Raw genomic sequence first — 21555 nt, 5'->3', positions numbered from 1 at the left:
AGCAAAGGGTCTGAATACTTATGACCATGTGATATTTCAGTTTTTCTTTTTTAATAAATCTGCAAAAATGTCCAAAATTCAGTGTTTTTCTGTCAATATGGGGTGCTGTGTGTACATTAATGAGGAAAAAAATGAACTTAAATGATTTTAGCATATGGCTGCAATATAACAAAGAGTGAAAAATTTAAGGGGGTCTGAATACTTTCCGTACCCACTGTAAATGTCCATTAACAGTCATGTTAGTAGCTGGAAGCACTGCAGACATTCATCATTAGCAGTGATGTGTATGTTCAGTGCAGGTTAAACTTTCAGGTAGCAGCATAACCTTTAGTTGTTTTGCTTATAATACAGGTCATGAAAGAAAGACAGGAGGACTAGCAGACAGAGAGCAAACAGAAGACTGGAGTGTGGAAGATGAGCAGTCGAAAGTTTGGCTTCAACAAAGACGATGGCCCAGAGATTAGAAGAAAATGTGGAAGAAGGCGTTACTCTGGGGAGTATTTAGAAGGTAAACACAAGAATAGCAGAGTCAGACAAATGCTCAACCAGTAGGTTAATGTTCTGAGACCACACACACACACACACACACACAGTATATGAAAGATGGACAAACCCTCTGTGACATCACCCATTGGTTTTCTGACCATCATCATTTTGGTAGTGCTTCACCCTGGCCCGCTATGGCCAATTCAAAAAAGGGCAAACAGGAGTGGAACTTGCTATAAAGCTAGCAGCTGGCAGCCTATAGCAGGACCCTCCCACCTGTCACACAAAGTGGCCATGCCTTTAATGCATAACCTTTTGTCCAATATCATTTAAACAGATGATTTATATAAAAATTCACTCCTGCACTAGGAATGGGCAGTGATTTTCAAATAGTGATTACATTTATTATTATTTTTTTTTAAATTGTGCCATTTTGTCTAATCTAAAAGTCAAAACTGTTTTCTCTTGCTTTTACCAGCACCTGGAAATAATGTGATAACGAGGTCAGTATATCACTTGATTACAGTGCCAAATACCAACAGCAGAAACAGCCACTGAGAAAAACAGTCACAGCATGAACGGGGAATCATCTACGAATAATTGTCGAATAGTGTCCAGCTAATATCAAATAGCATTTTAGCTTGAACTGCCCATCCCTACCTCGTACAGTTGTCAAGGAAGGGGAAATTAGCTACAAAGACCAAAACCACTTGTTGTACCAGTCTGAAAACATGTTTATCTCAGTCTATGAGGACTGACTCCCTTTTGGAGCCAGCCTCAAGTGGCCATTCATGGAACTGCAGGTTTTGGCACTCCCACATTGGCTGCCGCTTGCACACAAACAGAAATCTACACTTTGATATGTGTCAACAGCTACAGCAACTCTGTTAAACTGGTTGATTCAAAGTTAATGCTGTGTCACACCCTGTGTGTGTGTGTGTGTGTGTGTGTGTGTGTGGGCAGGGTGGGGGGGTCTGGCCCCCACGCAGCCACATGGGAAGCCCTTGACAAACACTGCTGGGACTTATAACAGTGAAGCGGCCATTTTACCTTGACCCTGGTTTAGCTCCATCTTTTTTTTGTACTTTGTTAACAGGTTAAATCCAAAGAGCAGCAGAGTGGTTTTCATTAACACAGTGATATTTTATTCATATAATGCTTACCATGCTCACCACTTTTAGCATGTTTACATGCTTAAATTTGCTAACTGGCACTACACTAATTATTGTTAAAAGCTGATGGGAATGCCAATACTGGACTCGACAAAGTGGAATTTTGACTTGAAAGCTGACACCATAGAGCTTATAATTCATCCCGATGGGGACATGAACATCTGCACCTCATGTAATGACCATTCATCCCATAGCTGCTGAAATATTTCACTCAGAACTAAAATTACCCACCTGTTGGTGAGAGCGAGAAAAACTCAGAGGATCACTAAAGTCGTCAGGGTTCAACCCCCGGGCACCGTGAATGTCTGTAGATGTAATTAAGATGTGTCAGTCAGGACAAAGTGGTGGACTACACCTGCTGACTCTGTTTATGGTGACAACATGGTTCAGCTGAGGGCGGAAGAAGGCGACCAAAACAACGTGGGTAAGTGTAGGTGAACACATAAAATCACAGGATGCCACATCACAGCTAAAGCCTGCCTAGACCTACAGAAAACTGGCAGTAGTGATGGAGTTTTCATTTAATGTTTAAAAGCACTTGGGCATAATTTACCTGACAAGTGGTAAGCCTGGTCCAACACAAAGAACTTTGTCCTAATTTAGGATCAGGCTTAATTCTGATCCCAAACTCAGAATTAATTAGCACCTTTCACCTCTTTCTGCAAAATTAAGATGGACTTAAAAAAAAAACCTTCACAGATGAAGAAAGATAAAAAACAAGCAACTTGCAAGACTGCCACTTTAAAATGTGCATGCTACATCTATACTCAGCTGTGTGTGTCTGGGTTCATGACTTTCATCACTGCATGAACTGTGGCACGTTGATTGCACAATAAAGACAACAAATAGTGCTGACACTTAATAGGTGGTACGTGACAAAAAAAAAAAATCTTGCACCTTTTGATCTGAATCCATGTGGAGACTGTTTCTAACGTGCAAGAACAACTGCAGGGCTGAAACCAAAATCAAACAACAATTATAAACAGTGAGAAATGGGTATGAAATGAGGTGGAGTGGGCACACTGGGATCCAGACACGTGGGAGAGGGCTAGGAGTAAACAGTGAAGTGCTGAAGGGAAGAAGACAAAACAGTAGAGGAGAAGACTGCGGTTCTAGGTAGCTATCCTGAATTTAAGCACTAGAGTGTGTGTGCGTGTAACCACCTGTCTCTCCACAAGAAAAACAGACCACATGCGAACACCGTGCCACCCACAGGCAATCACTCACACTCTGTTCTCATCCCATGCCACTGTGGAGGTCCTACATGTGTGAATGTGCCTGTAAGTATCTGTACGTGATAATATAACACTGTGTGAGATGCACATACAGGCAGCAGTGTCCCTGAGATGCCGTCCCTGCAGACAGAGGCTCGGGATGCGATCACACCCTGAGACCACGTCTGTGATGATGCACATAAACTGGCAAATGTTGCAGCTTCTCTCCATTCCTCACAACTGTTTGAGCGAAATATGCAAATACTACCACTGCACATGGCACAGTCCAAACAACAGCCCTGCAGTATTACAGAAGCTGAGGGGTGAAATATACTTAATAAAACATTTGGTTTGCATGTGGATCTGCTGCACATAAAAAAGATATGATGCAATAGTATTCTGAATGGTTTCTGTTCAATAAGGACAATGTAGATTTCTCTAATCTTTGATAGAATATATTCAATTTTATCCTAACACTGTCTGATATAATTCTCATGAAGTGAGCCGGGAATTAAGCGATAACCATCTGTCGAGGTCTTGGATGTAAATAATATTCATGCTGAATCCAACAAGTCAAACTTCTTCATGTGTGTCGATCACTGGTGCCTAAATCCAGCTTCCAGGCACAGTGCCATCAACACTGGTGTGGTGGGAGCAGTACATGTTGGTAAACGGTGGGATAAATGAGCAATGGATACGACTTCACAGTCATATTAGGATAAGTGTGCATCCAGTGTGGGGTAAGTGTACTAGGTGTTGGTACTTCTCCGGTGTGGGACACACTTGCTCTAAACGCCAAGACCACAAGTATGTACTGTATGCTGATGACACTGTGATTTATGTACACGGCAAACTTGGAGAACAGGTGGCATCCAAGCTATCATCAGCAACGACTGCAACCATTTCACCCACTTTTACAGAAGACTGCCTGCATGTTCTTCACAATTAAAAAGAAGGAAGAAGTCCAACCTGAAGTTTTAGTAAATGGAAAATCATTACAAATTGTGCCAGACTTCAAGGATCTTAGAATCATACTAGACTCACACTTGCCGTTTGAAAAGCATGTTGAAATAAGAAGTGGTGCAGGAACCGACTCTCAGGGATGCAGCAAAAGTTCATTTGTATTTGATAATTATTTTTGTCATTGTATTACATCATGGTCGCAGGTAGGAAAATCCACCCCAAGACCTTTACAGAGTCTATACAAAAGAGTAGGGCTGCCCCCTCCAAGTCGAAGAGTCGATTCATTAGTGAAGAGACTAGTGAGTCGATTGAGACTCTTTTTATTTTATTATATTTTATTTTTTGTCAGCCAGTGTGCATTACAACAGAAAGCAAACAGGACTAGGCAGCTAAAAAAAACCAAACAACAACAACAAAAAAAAACAATGCACTGGGAAAACATTTCAATGAGGAATCATAAATCAGAGGAGTTGATAGCCGTGCAAACTGGCACACATCAAACACAACAACATGCGCTGTGATTAACTGACTAGAGAAGCTCAAACTTGTTGGTAAACTCGGCTATAACTACGTCTCAAAATAAGAACTGTCTATAAGCGCATCGTTCAAACGGATGCACTGCCTGTCTCCTTGTTCTGACAAATCCATACGGCAGCCTGACATTATATATCGTCAATTTAAATCGGTTGCAGTTTAAAATCAGCTGTTTTTATTGATTTTAAATGCTCAGAAAAATGTTCCTGTCACTCTTTGCATTTATATACCAATGTTAATGTAGTCGAAATCAGTGAAATTCATGCCAATTGATTTTCTGATAATCTAGGATACATAAATATGTAATAAAATTAAAATTTTAAGTCGACTGAAAATTCTTACTTGAGTACAGCCCTACAATAGAGCACAAAATATACTTTACAAAAGCAATGACATCAGTATCACGTAATTTAAAAAAATACAACTTTCTTACATTTGACAACTTAATCAATTGTACTATTTGCTACTGTCTTGGACAATCATCTTTGAAAGAATGTGACACTGTGTTCAGATAACACAAGGCAAGCAAGAACAGTGTCATAACTGTGTTATACAACACAGATTCACGGATTTTGGCCCCTCAGCTTTTTCTATAAGAGCTGCGAACACGTGGAACAACTAGCATTAGACAAAGCCCGACCATTGTCCAGTTTAAGTTACTACTGAAGACCTGGCTAAAGCAGAGCCAAGTATGTGATCACTGAGCATGTGATCACTGAGCTAGTTTTACATGTGTAATGCAAATCATTACCATCTGCAATGTAACTTTAACATTAGGATTTTATAAGGTGTGATGGTTAGGGTCTGTTATTTATTGATTGTTTTAATGGCATCCCAAGTAATTTTCTTGTATGATTATATAGTATATGAAAACTTGTAATAGCTTTGTATTTCTTGCCCAAGGACTACAGATGGAATTTGGCTCTGTAGCCAACTCTGGGGCATTGTCCTTGTCAAACAGACTATTAAAATAAAAATAAAGTGTCATGGCTGGTTACAAACGTGCTCTTTTTGGTCAGCAGTTTTCAGACAGCAAAGGACAAATCACCTATTCCAACAGCCACTAACATCATAAAGTGTGAGGGATGTCACACTGACATGTTTGTTTTTATTGTTGCTTATTTGTGAGCCACAAAATAGACAAATTACAATCATTTTGTGATGTGAATAAAGTATTTCTAAATGTAAATTACAAGCCGGGGAAAGTGCAACACAAAATGAGAGAATATCATGTGGAACTGTTGGCTGTCAGATGGTACATCAAAATGAACAACCCAGCGTTACAGCAGCGTTTCCTCCTGACAAACTGCACCACATTTGACTCGACAGTCTAGCTGTGACGGCAGGCTTCAGTACATGACCAATGGTTTTAATTACAGCCCTCACAAGGAGATGTGTGCTCTCTACCTCTGACAGAAGTCAGGACTTATTTTCAGATCTTCTACTCAGATTTCGGTCCGTCAGTAACAGCACTGTAATTGAGTGTCTTATAAATGCACCTTCAATGTGCAGTCACAGTGCAGGTTTTCATGTTTTCTCTAAAATTGCGCTTCCTCATCACAAACCAAAGAAAACACTGGAAATTCCCACAACAAAACATCACATCCGCACTCCAGTCTTCTATCTACTCAGAAATCCCCAGCAGAGTCATGGAAACCAAGAGGCCCAAATACTAATAGGATTACAGTATGATCCTAAAAAAGATGCATAACATGAAACGCATGGATCTTGTATGAAAAGAAACACACACAGTGTTTCAGCACATTTGAGCCTGATACCAGATCAAACAAGACAGTTACTGCTAGATAATGTGGCATGTTCACTTATTTACTGCATCAAGATTAATTATTTTCATAGTCTAATTCCCTCTTTCTCCATCTTATTTGTCTGAACACAGATGTGTGACCCTGCAGCAAAGATCTCAAGAGTATGTGAAACTAATCTGACACAGCAGAGATCATTTTCTTTCCTCTCAACTACCCTGTAAAACTCCCCTGACCTCCATCTTTGATTGATTTAGAGCCACCAGTGGTGGGTCCTGACCTCCAGGTTGGGAAGCACTGGTCTAATTAACACAGTATGGTTTGGCTACTTTTGTAGAAGTAAGAACAAGAAGAAGTCTACATTTCAGCAGCTTTAATAAAACAAAAATCAATATCACAGGTCGTTATATTTTCAAAATCAATATCTTCTAATAAGATAAACTCAGTTTTGGTCCATCATGTTTGATGCCACTGCCATTCAGGGCACAACATAACAGAAACTTCACTGTTACGACAAATTACTTCACTTTTTGGCAGAAAATCTTTAGATTCCTCTGTATTTAGTTCTGTACTTCCATAAAGTTGAGGAACTCACATTTGACAAATTTTGTAAGTGGTCAAAACTAAAGGAGCAAAGAACAAAGCCCAACTCTTAGTCCCAATGACATGGGTTACATCCTACATTTCCCATTTGAAAAAAGAAAAATTTAAAAATTAAAATCTACATTTCCACCTCTTTACTCTATTTGCCTTAAAAATCCATGTTAAACATGTACAGTGTAATGTCAAGTCAAAATTCTGACACATGGTCTGAAAAATTCAAACTATCTTCAGTTTAAGCTGAAATAGCTGTGGGAGGCTGAAAGGATTTTGAACTATGAGGCTATAACCTTGGCTTGGCAGCGGCGGGGGGGGGGGGATGGGGGATATATGTCAACAACACACACTTTGACAGTCATGAGCCCCAGAGGAGGAATCCTACTGACCAGAGATCCCCAGAGATCTCTTCCATAGAGAGCCAAAGCTATGCCGTCACATCCTGTTGGCCTCTGTTCCACGAGCTTCAGTGACTCTATGCAATCTCTCATTCCTCCTCTGGAAGACAAGCCACCAAAAATTGCAACACTTACTACTGAAAGTTGAAACCTACATGGTTTTAACAAGGTTAACTGATTTTTTTTTTTTCTTAGTAGTGGAACAACTATAGTTCCCATGATCACTTTGCAGCATGGTGGTGCACATATTACATCACTGTTATTTACCGGTCTGTTCTGGACTGTGTCGGTCCAAGCAGCACAACGGTAACTCTGTGTTTCTGATATTTGACTCACCTAACTCAACTTTTTAAGTTGTAAAAACATAGGAATTGTAATAGTTCCTGCCGTTTCTTGACTCGGGACCTCCTTTCAGTTCTCCTGCCAATCGACCGGCATCAGCTGGTGACGTTACAGCCACGACAGGATCAGGCTTCTGGGAAATTATGTTCATTGTGGTTACTTAAGTGCATGTAAATGGTCATTGTCAGATCTTTGTTGATCCCCTGACTTTTCATCTAGCCCCATCATCAGAACAAAATTCATCTGTCAAATATATATATATTTAGGTTTAGAACTAAATGATTTCCCCATGTTAACATTTGCTACAGCTACCATTTTAATAATGAAGTAATTTTTTTTAAACAAAAAGGCCCCAGTTGAGAATGTGCTAATGTCTTCGGAAACTCCTTTTGCTTTGAAGTAGAAAAGTCATGTCAATGGCAAAGTAGTGATTACTTCAGGACGGTTGGATTAGACCATTCTGGCCTGAAAAAAATGTGGGCAAAACAAACCCAGATTCAAAGACAACAAAGTGTGGGTGGCCTGCAGCCTCCTATAGCTTCACCTTTATCTGCTGCATCTGAACAAACAGTGGTCAAGGGCACAACACACACACATGCTACTGTTGCTACTGCAAACACAACCTTTAGATGTTCTCCAGAGGCCTGAATTCTGATTACACAAATGCTCTGTTGCTAATGAACAAATACAAACATATACCCAAATTTCTGCAGAGCTGATTTACAGGGGAATTTCTTGCTGATGATAGTGGTGACAGTGAACCAAAGGAGATGCTACAAAGCTCCATAAAGCCGAGGGAAGCTACAGATTCAGCTGACACTTCTTAAGCGACCCCTTCCATGCTGTCAAATTGTTTTCACTAGGGCAGCCCCCTGAAAGTCGACTAGTCGAGTCATCGGTCAAGAGACCTGTCAGTCAACTGAGACTCATACGACACCCACTTCAATAGTGATGCTGTCCGATACATAGATGTATAAGGTCTAAAGGCACCGTTTAGCAAACTGCTGCACAGAACGAGGAGAAAACATCCACTAGGACAAAACGCATAAAGGTGAGATTTGTAAGCAGCGTTGTCTACTTTTACCTGAGAAAAGGCTTTAACGGCCACAACGATGTGGCTGGTTTTGCATCCAGTTTGTTTGCCTGCCTATCTTTGTTAAGGTTTAACAGACAGCTGTCTATCTTATGGTTCTGCAACATGCACCCATCCAAACAGGGCTAGGAAGCTAAAAAAATGAGCTGGGAAAACATTTCAATGAGGAATCATAAATCAGGAGTTAGTAGCTGTGGAAACTAGCACATATCAAACACAACAACATGCACTGTGATTAACTGGCTAGAAAAGCTTAAACTTGTTGGTAAACTCGGCTATAACCATGTCTCAGAAAAAAAAAACTGCCTATAAGAGCATCGTTTCAACAGGCATAAAACATGTGCCAAATGTCAAAATGCGAATAGTCAATGTCACGATTCACTGTGGCGACCCCCAAGAGGAAAAAGCCAAAAGAGACATATTATATATATTATGTATGTGTGTGTGTGTGTAGTAGTAGTAAGAAAAGAAGGACTTGTCAAACCTTTGCAATGAAAGGTGGAATCCCAAGTCTTGTACAGTCCTAGTTTTCATATTGTCATTTGACACATTATTAGAAAAATATTGATTGTAACTGCTTTAAACAATTTCTCAGAAGCCTCAATATGTCTGATGCTTTGGGAAATGATTGGCACTAATGGAAAGTGTAAGAATAAACCCACTGCTCCGATCCTCTAAGGCCATGTTCACCTCCTCGTGAAAGACAAAAACACTCCAGTGAACATCAGTGAGAAAACTCTCAGCGAGTCTGTCTTTCTGTATAATGAACCCTCAGTACCCCCTGTAATAAGCCCAAACAATAGACTTAAGCACGTACAATAGCTAGTAATTAAAGGCATTGTATGAAATGAAATGGAAATAGAAAGTGCTGGCTAGAATCATTAGACTGAGGGCCATTGTGGTTCTCCTCCCCCGGTCTTTTTTGTCTTTGCGTCTCTTTTCATGTTTTCTATTCTCTGCGAAGCGAGTGGAGCCTTTTATTCATTTAATGACTGCTCTGTCTTTTGGACGGCGATGCCTCACATCTCCGAACAGACTAACTGACATGGCCCTGAATTAACAGACACAGCCAGGAGCGCCCAGGTTGCTAAATGGCCCTGCGAGCTTCCCAGCCTTCGTTTGGCAGACATATACTTTCCATCAAACTGGTGTGTGTCAGAGAGCGGCAGTGTGTTTGTGTATCAGAAGTCATGATGATGAAGTTAAAGGGCATCTGGGGTAAAATAAATGGTGCGGCGGCTCGCAGACACAGCACTCTGGGGAGTTGTGCGAAAGCGTGATGCTGATAAAACTGACTTACAAATTGTTCCATCAACGCCACAGTGTGATCTGACTTAATGTGATGGTTTTTTTCTCCCTTTGTAATGTGGAAGACAGAATCGAGAAACGACAGGAACAATTTGCAAAACGCCCATTTACATTTGTGCTCCACAAAAAAATTCTTGTATGTGTATGGTTTCTCAACACTGGAAATTCCTTTTAAAATATTCAAAAGAACAGTGATGGCTTAGTGATACTGAAGCCTCATTTAATTTTCATGATCATTAAGGCTTTAGAGTGTTCATGGGAATAATTCTGCATGATTCACAAGGATGTCTTTGCTTTGCTCTGATAAATGTAAAAGCAAAGCCTTTACAATTCAACAACTGCACTAGAAAAAGCCTGAAAGTGGCTCCCTGGTTCTTCCAGGCCACTAAAAGGTAATTTATTAGGACTGAGACCATAATCTGTAGCAGCTTTAGAATATGAGCCACAGCATTTACACAGTAACTACAGTACTGTACATCGGAAAGCCAGTTATTCTTAGAAAGCCAAGGATGACGCAGCCATTTCTTCATAACAAGACTGAAGTCCCTCATCATGCATCACTAATGTTACAGATCCGAAATCAGACGTAGTTTGGTGCGTTTCTCCTTGAGCTCCCAATGGAACGTACAATGACAGACAGATCACTGGTTGGAGCTCCGCTGTGAAGTTCGTACCCATTCACAGGACAGAACGGAGTAGCAGCAGGGCTTCACGTACAGCTCCAGACATGCAATCGACCATTTGGTCCATTTTGTTTTCTTATGAGTTCCAGCACTGGCGACACAACAGGACGTCGTTCATTGTGAATTGAACTATTGAGACTAAGGAGAAGGGGGGCAAAGTATAATGAGAACTGTGAGAATCCACAGCTGTCCTAAAAGTACACCACTGCTGTCATGTTGCCATTAATTTGTATTCATTCTGTTTTATATGTTGTCTATCTGTGTGCATGGTGTTATGCACTTTGAATTGCCTCTGTGTGTGAAAATGTGCTATATAAATAAACTTGCCTTTAAAACAAGCTGCCACTGCCCATTGTGAAGTTGTTTAACGCTGAGACATGAGCTGCAGCTACTTCTTCTACTCATTATTGATTAATATGTCTCAGATTGTTAAATTGTGGTGAAAAGTGCCTGTTACAGCTCCCCAGAGCCAAAAATTACCTCTTTGAATGTCTTGTTTTGTCCAACCTACAGCCAAAAATGCTAAAATATCCAGTTTGCAATGATATTAACCAACAGTAACAAGCACATCCTTTTTGCTTGAACTACAACTACAATGACTAATTGATTAAAGTAAATAGAGACTAATTTTCTTGTTACAGGTTGTTGGAGACAACTGACCATGCTTGCTTCGTTCCCTTTGGGAAACTGTTTCCTGCTCCAACTGGTTCCAGTTACTCCACAGTACAACTTTGAAGAGCTGATACTTGAATAGGAGAAATGATAAAAATGGAAAACGCAAGTTTCTTCACGGTGAGCCAGTGTAACAGCAGCACAGGAATCTAACTGCCCTATTAGAGCCAAGTATGTACATAACCAGCTCAACACTAACTCAGGCTTGCACAGTACAACAAAGCAGTTTACTCTATACGTAGTTTCCAAAAAGCTCGGGACACACTTGTGCCACATACTAAACTTTAAATGCCTCGTAGCTGCGGTCTGTAGCCAGCAGTGTAGCTCCACATTCATAAAGCAGAAAGGAGCACAGGTCAGTAATCCAACAAACTGGCTTCTTAAATCACAGCTCTTCACTCTGAGCATCCCTGACCAGAACAGCAGCTTAATGAGAACAACACCTTAACAGCTGGACACACACAACACATGCACAACGCACACACCACAGACAGACGCATTAAAATGACAGTCTGTAGCTTTCAATTGCTTCTCTGGGTTTAAATGGCGACAGAGGGGAAGAACTATTTATTTGATGGCAGAAAGCAAGTAATGATTTTGATCATTGCTAATTAATTTTTAACTGGCCTGACTGGCCTGCCCCTGGACCGGCGGGTCGAAACGCTGGCTACACATTCACGTAAGCTTTCAGCACACGGTCACCCTGCAGCATGTCTTATCTTAGCTAAGCTCTCCTGATGCAGCGCATAGTAATTCAACTTGAACCTCGTTCGAATGTGATCTTTGGAAAAAGTGACGGTCTCAGTAGAAACAGCACAGAAGAATCTGCCCACAAAAAAACAAACAAATTTCTCCAACTTTATCATTTTAAAAGCATAAGCTGCTACACCAAACGTGTAAATCAGTAAAAGCAGAAAATCCCTTCTGCTAAAGACAATGAGAAAAACACTTGGGTTACATGAAATTACATAAACACGCTCAATGCGTGAGAACGTGACTCTGCCTTCGTTCTCTCTCTGCCATTGACCACTGCCTCTCTGACCTCTGACCTCAGAGAACTAGGGGTCTCTTCCTGTGTTAAATCACTACAACATGGAGAAGGCAGATAAAACTCTCCCCTCTCAGTCTTCACTTCTTCTCTCTGCCAAGAACTGAGGCATAATTTAATTTCAGGCTTTGAGGTTGAGAGTCCAGATACTTATTTTGGCGTTTCCACATTGGAGCTTCAGTAGATTTGGGCTAAAACCACACAGATTTAAAAGAGACACAACAGGCTAACAGACTCTGGACACAGGCTGCTATTTAGAATTAAGCACATGATGCATTAAAGACAGTAAGAGATTATCTGTGAGGGCTCTGGTGTGATTTTGCTTTACATTTTGACAAACAAAATATTGAATTATCAGCCAAACAAACTGAATTTAACACCAGCTACTAGCAATAGGTCAACATCACGTTTTACACTGTGGGTGTTTCATGTGTGCCTCCAGCTTCTGGCTCCACTGATTTTAATGTTTATTAATTTAAAAGATGACTGGACTCTTATAAAGTTTTCTTGTATTTCATTCGGTTTCCTGCCGACATCAGGGTGAAATCAGCAATGTAACTTTCTGAGAAAGGACAAACAGCCCTATCACAGCGACAGCAGCCGAGTTCCTCAACCGTCCGCCTGCATTCCACTGAAACAGGTTTCTGATTGTCTGCGTTAATATAGAGTTAGCCGATACACTGACAACATTTTTCTCCTCCTCTGATCAGATGTTTAGCAACACACACATTCCTATGAGGCTGAAAAAAACTCTTATTTTTGTGGTTAAATACTGATGGGTGGAGCTGTGCTGCGGTTTCTCTGGCTGAGTGACTGTGAAACATGATGGTTTTCAGTTGTGCAAGCTCCAATACAAGTGACAGGAGTGTTGATTTATTTACATTTTTGCTTCTTCATGTCATAACACAACCTAAAGAGTTGGGAGGATGCCATATGGTTTTGGTTGTGGATTGTTCATAACTGCATAGCACATAACTTCATTGAAGAAAGCGTCATTGAAGGGGGGGGATCTCTCCCAACTACCTCGCTAACTGGCAGATACCGAGCTTACTGGCTCGGTTACTAATGACATAACAAGTACAGTGTATTCAGAAGACATACTTGTGCCATCAGCTGCTGCCTGTAAAGCATGTTCTTTGTGTGGAGCAGTTCATAAGATTACATAAAGGATGGTGCAACATAATTTAAAAGAGCCTCCTCCATTTTGGACCCTCATTTTGGTCTCGCTAATAGTCAGCAGGGCGAATTTAAAAGTTAGGTTCTCCAAAGTTGAGCACAAATGGTTCTTGTGGATTTACTGTACCCCGCCCCAGCAAGCGACGCCACGGACTACTGCTGTTAACTGAAATGACTTGGCTTCACTGTTAAATGTCACTGAACCAGAGGAATACACTTTCACTTTCTTGCCAAGAGGTGAACACTGATAGCGCTGCCACCACCACCTTAGCCTGGCATAAAGACTGGTAACAAGGAGAGCTAGCCTGGCTCTGCCCCAGTGTACGGGGTGGATCTATTATATTATATGTAAATTCTGACAGGCTGGGGCACAAACTTGGGGGGAGAGGGGCACATTTAATACATGTAAAAAATAAATTAAACACCTAGTTCTGTGAAATAATAAACCATAAAGAGTCAAACTGTTTACACAGTGCTTTCTTTAGCTAACTTTGGCTGTGCTCCTTATTTACTGCTGGATGGAGACGTCGCTGCTGCCCCCCACCCCCCACTGACGAAATCTCCACAACAACACAATCAGATAAATGAATGGAAATATCACACTCCATGCAGGATATAAAATAAAACTAATCTGAGGCAACAATATGTTATTGTTTTTAATTTGTCATTCATTAATACTGACGAGCATCACATTTTGACTGACAGGGGTGGCACCAGGGTCGGCCAATCAGATTCTAGGGGTGGCTGGTGCCACTCCTGGCCACCCCCTGGCTCTGCCCATGCCAACATAACCAAATAAAGTGTCAGTTTTCACTAGTTTGTGTAAGGATTAAACAAATTATGGCATATTAATTAGTGTGCTTTAGGAGGTCCAGATAGGTGGGATTCGTTACCTTTGTCACTCAGGCAGCCTGACTCAACCTTTCTGGCTATATAGCTTCATATTTCCTGTACACAAGTGGTATCAAACTCTCACTCTTGGAGAGAAAGCTCATACATTTTCTTAATTTCCCAAAAAATGTTGAACTTTTCTATTAAATGCTGGTCCTGGCCTTAAATTAGCTCCAACAACCAATAGATTTTTGTCACAGTATATTTCAGTTTGAGTTGGGCTCAGTCTTCAGATCAAAGTCCAGTCAAACCAAACACAGAAAAGAAAGCTAATATTACAACGCCCAGAGTTCTGCTATAAAACATCTAGTTGAGCTGCTCAACCTTCCAAGATCGTTTAAGTCATATTAATAAAAAGAGGTCACGACACTTTGGTTTGCTTTCCTTCTTTGTACAATATAACAGCACAAGTCAGCTGTCTTGCTAGATCTGCCCAAATAAGCAACCAGTTCAATTCCTTTGTATAAATTCCCAAGACCTCAATGCTCCATTTCCAAGAAAATGTACAGCACTGCTTGTCCCTGAGAGAATATTCAATATAAAGCTCAGTCGCACACTTACTTGACATGGTGACGCCTCTGCTGAAATAGTCTGGCATTTAGCAAAACATTCAAAAAAGGACTTCCCTGAAAACAATGGAACAACAAGCAACATCAATATGAGGAAAAATGTTCATCACTCATACTGAGTCCAGAAGCCAGAACATGCAATTAGCTGCACGTTTAGTTTTAGAAGTAGTTTTGGCTATTTTTTTCCAGGGCCCTTGATGTATTTCTTCCAAGTGATTCAGTCTGAATGCAAAGCAAAAAGATCAAATGCTTCCTGCATTTACTCCAAAAAGTGCATCCAAACTCCCCAGCAGTAACAGCAGTGCATTTAACAGGACAATAAACTGCTCAAGAAGCCTTGAAACATCATGCTTTACTGATCGGAACCATATTCGCCATAACATCCAGCAACCAGGGTCTAAACAGAGCAGTGCTGCTGCTGCTATAATGGGTTTATGGCTTCAGAGCTCAAGGTGCAGTGTGGGGGCTATTCTAATCCATTAACTGACACCATGGGCAATTACCTTCCCATCATGTACAGCAATGCTTTGAAGCAGATGGCCAACAGCAGAGTGTTCTCAAAGACTCTGGGTTTCACACATGGCACTGTGGTGACTGGCATGACTGGGAAGATTAATGACCTTTGGAGCCACACACTTGACTAAGCACAGTGACTATCTGGCTGCTGATGTAATGTTTGATCACTTCTGATCAATAGTGTCATCCACAAAACAGCCGAGTCCACCACAACAAGCTAAACGTGGTGTTCACTCCCTGATTTCTGTGTCCAGGAAAACGAAGAGAAAGATAATGGTTCTGAAACAACGCCAGTGAAGTTACTCCAGTCTGGAATACACGATTAAAGCCGCGTATTTGGCTCAACTGGATCAGCCCTGTGACTGATCTGTGGCTCCAGATGTTCTGTGAATTTATAAGTCCCAACACATTCCGGTGTCTCCCACACGCACAGGCCGTCACGCCAGGCTCCATATATTCATCTACAAATTAAATATTACACGACATTGCTGCAAACACCAACATCTTCAAAAACATGTTTCATTTCCTGTTACGAATCGTTAAAGTCCAGCCGTCATTTCAGTTTACATACAAAATGACCACCGGCACTTTTTTAAGAGTTATGTCATTCTAACTTTAATAACATCCGTTTGGCTGCAGCTCGTTGGTTTCATAAAATCACCTCCAAACCTTTTCTCTAAAATAGGTCTTTCCTTTGTAGGTAGCTTGTTTGTCGAACATCCGATATCGCCACGCTAAATGTAAATCATAATAACTTATGCCGCATGTTGAACGCACTAGTTACTTTTTAATCCATTAATGGTTTAGGTGGAAGTTTTGTAATCGAAGTCCGGTGTGACGTTCTCCAACCAAGGGGCAGGGAACGCGTTGAAAAGACATCACGAATGCTTTTAAAATCTTTAAAACCCCCTAAAGCTTTTCCTTTTGTGAAGAGCTCTGGTAAACTTGTAGAAGAGGACGTGAGGTTTTAGTGAAACCTGGTGTAAAACAGCAGAACAGGCTTACCTCTGGGTTTGTCGCCGATATCCCTGTCCAGGCTTTTCTTTCTATATTCCCAAAAGTACCAACAGCCCCAAGGTAAATCTGGTTTCGATGCGTCACCAACTCCTCCAAAAACTCTCTAAATGTTACATCCCGATGTGAGGAAACGACCCTGGACAACACAAAGTGGAGCAAACTGAGCGTCTGGATCAGCTGCGCAGCCGCTGCCGAACTTTACTTCAACAATATTCCTTCGACAAGTGAGTAAACAAACGGCTTTCTTCGTCCTTCCCACGCCCAGGAACCCGGAGAACTACATGCCCAGCTCAGGTGTATTTCATGACTAAGCCAAGACGCACACGCATCCAGTTTTTAATGACGGGAGTGCGTTTTCAGGAGCCAATGTGAAGGCGAAGCGCAGGCATCCAGCCGGGTCTTCCGCCAGAGGCTCCGCGGGAAACGGCGCGATACGCAACAAATCCGGGGAGTATCAACGTGAGGGTTTTTCTTCCTCCTCCTCCTCCTCACAATACTAAACCCCCAATACCCGTAGGCTCCCACAGCTCCGTCAAGTTAGTGAGAGTTACCTAGAACAACAGCAGAAGGTTATTCATCTTCCCATCAAAATAAAAGCTGACTCACCATGACTAGTAAGGGTTCAACACAAATCAAGGAGAGCCACACATATTTGGTTTGAAAAAAATATAGTGGCACAGGCACTATATAATAGATGGAAAATGGAGTGATAACTTTGTTAACTATCTTTAAATGTCAAAAAATAAATAAACAGGAGCATTCACAGAGCACATGTACCTCCACCCAGAGGAACACAAAATGTGTCCTAAAATCCTTGATCAACATCAGATCTAGATCATCTTCTAAGGTATGATAGGCAGTTATACTGTGCATCTTACCTGAACATTTCAGGGTTGTATCTTCATTATAGGCCAAGTTATGACAGAAAATATGCATTAAATGGGGATTTCAATGGTCACTTTAAATGGCCGTCAGATCTGGAATCTGGTTTAGATCTGGAGACTAATTTAGTCTGGTGACAGTCTGTTAAATTTTAAATGATTTCAAAAACTTTTAGCAGAGATGTGATTTTCTTCAAATTTTGCCCCATGTTAAAGATAGGGATTGTGATTTTATTTTGTGGCCTTTGACCTTTTTCAGTCAAAATCTACTCACTTCCAGGGTCCCCACCAATGTCTGTACCAGTATGCTGATGATCCATGCAGCTGTTTGTCTGTAAGCCTGCTAACCAACACACAGAACCAAAAACAACCTCCTTGGCCGAGGTAATAAACCCAAAACAGCCACAGGGATGCAAAATGAGCATAAACGCAAGCAAAACAACCTCACAGGCCAAAACAAGTACAACAGACCTACCTAACCACAAAGAGAGCAAATAAAAAGAGAAGCAAAATAACTAAAAAAAACTAAAAATGACCATTTCTGTCATCCTGAAGCTTTGTAGTTCTATTTCTTAGGTAACAGGAAAAGGAAAGGTGTCTGGGGAAATGTAACGGAAAACCTTGTGCTCTAAAGAAGTGTTGTGATTAGTGTCATGTTCTGTATCAATTGTTCTAAAAATGGCAGTTTTTCCAGGATTTTCTTTAAAAGACATTTTTATTACATAAAGAAAAGAAGTTCAGAACCAAGAATGTTATTTGACAAAAAGTGTTTTATTTTGAAAACAGTAAGAGGATGTGATACTCTCCATTCATTATGACTTGACACAAGCAGATTAAAGGGAAGCCACAAACCTCCTTACTACATGATTTAATGAAGCGAGTTCTCACCACAAAACCACTTCCTCTAACCAAGAAACAAACCAATACTTCACTGAGAAATGCATGGAGTAAACAGTGCTCCTTAAAGAAACAGATGTGTTTCCCACAGATGTTGTCTGATCCACCCTTTAGATTGAAACCGACTTTTAAATGGCTTTTTGCAGAGTTAAATTTTTATTCATGCTAATCTCTTTAGACTGGAATTGTTTTTAATTTTATATCTGTACTGTCCTGGTCACACTGTCAGATCCAGTTAAATCGCCCCCACTGCTAATTCAAGGACTTGATTTGGCAGAGTGGAGGCTTTGTTGTTTGGGGAATTTGTCCGAGAAGTAATCCTCGACACTGGGCCATTTGGGGCCCTAACCTTTTGTTTCATAAGTGTCCTAAATGTTACAGTAGGCATCAGTGCATTAGAACAACTCGCAGGTCACCTTGTATGGCATTAATGATGTACAGAGTGGCGTAAGTGTGAATGTATACTGTGTGTGTGTTTTGGAGGATCTGGGTACAGAAAGGTCAAGGTCAAGGTTCATGAACAGGGAATGATGTTAACACAGAATTTTATTCCATCACCGGAGCACTGCAGGGCTGCAGCCAGTGATCAGTTTCATTATCGATACGTCTGGCAGTTGTTTTCTTTAAGAAGTGATGGATTTTTTTTTGTAACTAAAATGTCATAAAATTGTGAAAGTGACCAGTTTACTGTTGTTAAAATCATATTTACAAAGCGGGCCCAGAAAATATTTAGCATGTTGCTTAAAAATGACTTAATGTGAACATATCCTGACTGTTTGGCTGGCAAACTGTCTATCAGCTCATTTGACTGGTTAATCATCTGTTTTGTGTGTGTGTGTGTGTGTGTGTGTGTGTGTGTGTTTGACTTGCTGTTCTTATGAATACATGGACAGCTAACAGTGTTTCTGTTTGCAGGGTTCACTGGTTGACTAAGTGGGCTGTTAACACCATTTTGGAGTGAGCAGATGAGTGTGTGTGTGTGTGTGTGTGTGTGTGTGTGTTCTTGTACTTGCTATATAGTGAGGACCACAAAGATTTTTTCTTCACTACAGAGTGAGGACAATTTGGCCAGTCCTCACTGTCTCAAACACTTTTTTGAGGGTTAAGACTCGGCTTTAAGGTTCCAGTTAGAATTTGGTTTAGGGTTAGAGTTAAGGACATTTAGTTCTGATGGTTAAGTGTGAGGGCCTAGGGAATGCATTATGTCAACAAGTGTCCTCACAAAGATATAAGTGCAAGTGCATGAGTGTGTGTTTACACCGTCTCCTCAAACAAAGCACTTGCAAATGTCAACACACCCTCTTTCACGTGTTTCAGAGCCTCCCTGCAGCCTGACAGTGCACAGAAACACACACGTTCCCACCTCACCTGTAGTGGACTGTTGGACGCTGCAGACCAAGTGTGGACCCCTGTTTCTAGCCATTTATACACCTGCACAGTCTAATGCTATAACATCTGCCTTTATGTGCTTGTAATGTTTCAGTTTTTGGTGAAATTGTTGGAAATGTATAAATTCCATCATATGTTTATTATTGAGGTATTAATGGTTGTATTGCTCTGCATTCTATTCAGAGGTGTCTATGTTTTTCTCCTCCCCAGTCCTAATATTAGGAAGACATGAATAAAAACCCTCTCATAACAATATCACTATCTATTTGGTTTAACTCAGAAATACGTCACATTACCGGGGAGATGCTCTAACTTGTGTTTCACTGCAATTTTAAAAAGAAATCTGGTAATTTAAGAGGTAAATTGTGGTGTTGAGCTTTAAAACACCAGCACAGCGCCAACAATCACTGACATTTTGATTTTGAAGTTCATGGAAACAGATGAAAATGTTGTTATTTTGCAGTATTATGAAACAAGTGGGAATTAAACCTTCGTCAGTAGTGGGACTTGAACCCACACCTCTGTTCAATCAAAGATTTTCTTACAGTTGTTCATCTGGAATCCCTGAAATGGTTCATTATAGGGAGGTGTAAGACGGTAAATAATCATATGCCTAAGTTTAACAGTTATTTCTTATTATTCATATTGTGATTGCATCAAATCATCCAAACAGAATGACAAAATACAGCGTTTGTTCCAACCCTCTGGAACAACATATAGAAGTGGTTTCTGATCTGAAACCTGTATCTGTAGGACGTCATATCTGTGCCTCCCACCATCACATCAGTTTAATGATGTGATGTTAAGGTTTGGTTAGGTTTATGGAAATATCATAGTAGAAATGAACATTAATGTAAGGGGACCTTCACTATCATGGTCACAATAATAAATAGTAAAAGTTAGGGAACAGTCAGATCATAGTTAAAAGAAACCAACGGTGAATGTCAGCTGGAAACAGGAAGCAAACAGAGGCATCACAGCCCAGTGTTTTATTGACCCATCCATCCATGGGAATGTGCTTGTTTGAGCTGAAAGAGGTATTCAAACACCTCATTATTACAGTGCCCAGAGGTGTGTGTGTGTGTGTGCGTGTGTGAGAGAGAGAGTTGTCAGACATTCATGATTTATGAATATGTAAATGAGATTGTCGAGCTGTTGAAGGACAGTGAAGAGCAATACACACACGTTCACACATGATAATGTGCTCTGTCAAAGCTGCCACTCTGGAACTCATTTTAAATGTGCAATAAACATTAGCTGTGTTTCCCAGCCATTAAAAATTATCATAATCTAATTTAGCTGTTTACATTACAGACAGTCAAACCAAATCAAGGCTGCATTTAAATGGAGTAGAAAACTATGGAAATTCTCCAGTATGATGAGCAATGTGTTTTGTGAAGCTGTTCAGCGTGTGCAACCACTGTTGATGACACTAAGGCCGTATCCCCGCTCATGTAGTTCAAAATATTTAACATGTCAAATGGCAGGAAGTGGAATTACTTCCTCCAAAAATACAGGAAACATTGCTGCTGCCTTAAAACCCCAAAGTCACGTGAAAGGCCTTTGCAGTATTATTGTGACTACATGATTAAAACAAGATAATGTATCGACATTCTTTAAATCTACATATGCTTCAATCACCGGCAGTGAGCTCACTCATTACACCTGTAAGCAGTGAATGAAGGCTGTGTCAGCGGTCACAGTAGAGAAAGCTAATATACATCCCAGAGACACAGTGTGTGGTGCCAGGGACCTTTTTTACAACAAAAAGTTGAAAGAGGTGAGAGTAAGATCAGAAACACACCGTTAACGCTGTGCTACTTGGACCAACAAAGTCCAGAAGAGGCCGGTAAATGACAGTGAGCTTTAATACGCGTACTGCCATGCTGCAAAGCGATCACGGGAACTGTAGTTTTTCCAATGCTAGAAATGTATTAACCTTGTTA

General features: G+C 40.7%; 1 protein-coding gene across 1 annotated transcript in view; it reads right to left on the bottom strand.

Annotated features, from left to right (window-relative positions):
* LOC109967600 (plexin-B2-like) overlaps positions 1-16952 on the bottom strand; it is a 146331-nt gene extending 129379 nt beyond the window's left edge. Inside the window, exon 1 of the mRNA XM_020613309.1 lies at positions 16431-16952. The gene's annotated coding sequence lies outside the window, so the exon portion shown is untranslated. The remainder of the gene's footprint in view (positions 1-16430) is intronic.
* Between the last annotated feature and the right edge of the window lie 4603 nt (positions 16953-21555).

The sequence above is a fragment of the Monopterus albus genome, unplaced genomic scaffold, assembly GCF_001952655.1.
Source record: "Monopterus albus unplaced genomic scaffold, M_albus_1.0 scaffold132.1, whole genome shotgun sequence".
In the NCBI taxonomy this organism is placed as follows: domain Eukaryota; kingdom Metazoa; phylum Chordata; class Actinopteri; order Synbranchiformes; family Synbranchidae; genus Monopterus; species Monopterus albus.
The sequence above is the reverse complement of the archived record's forward strand: the minus strand, read 5'-3'. Positions and strand labels throughout refer to the sequence as shown.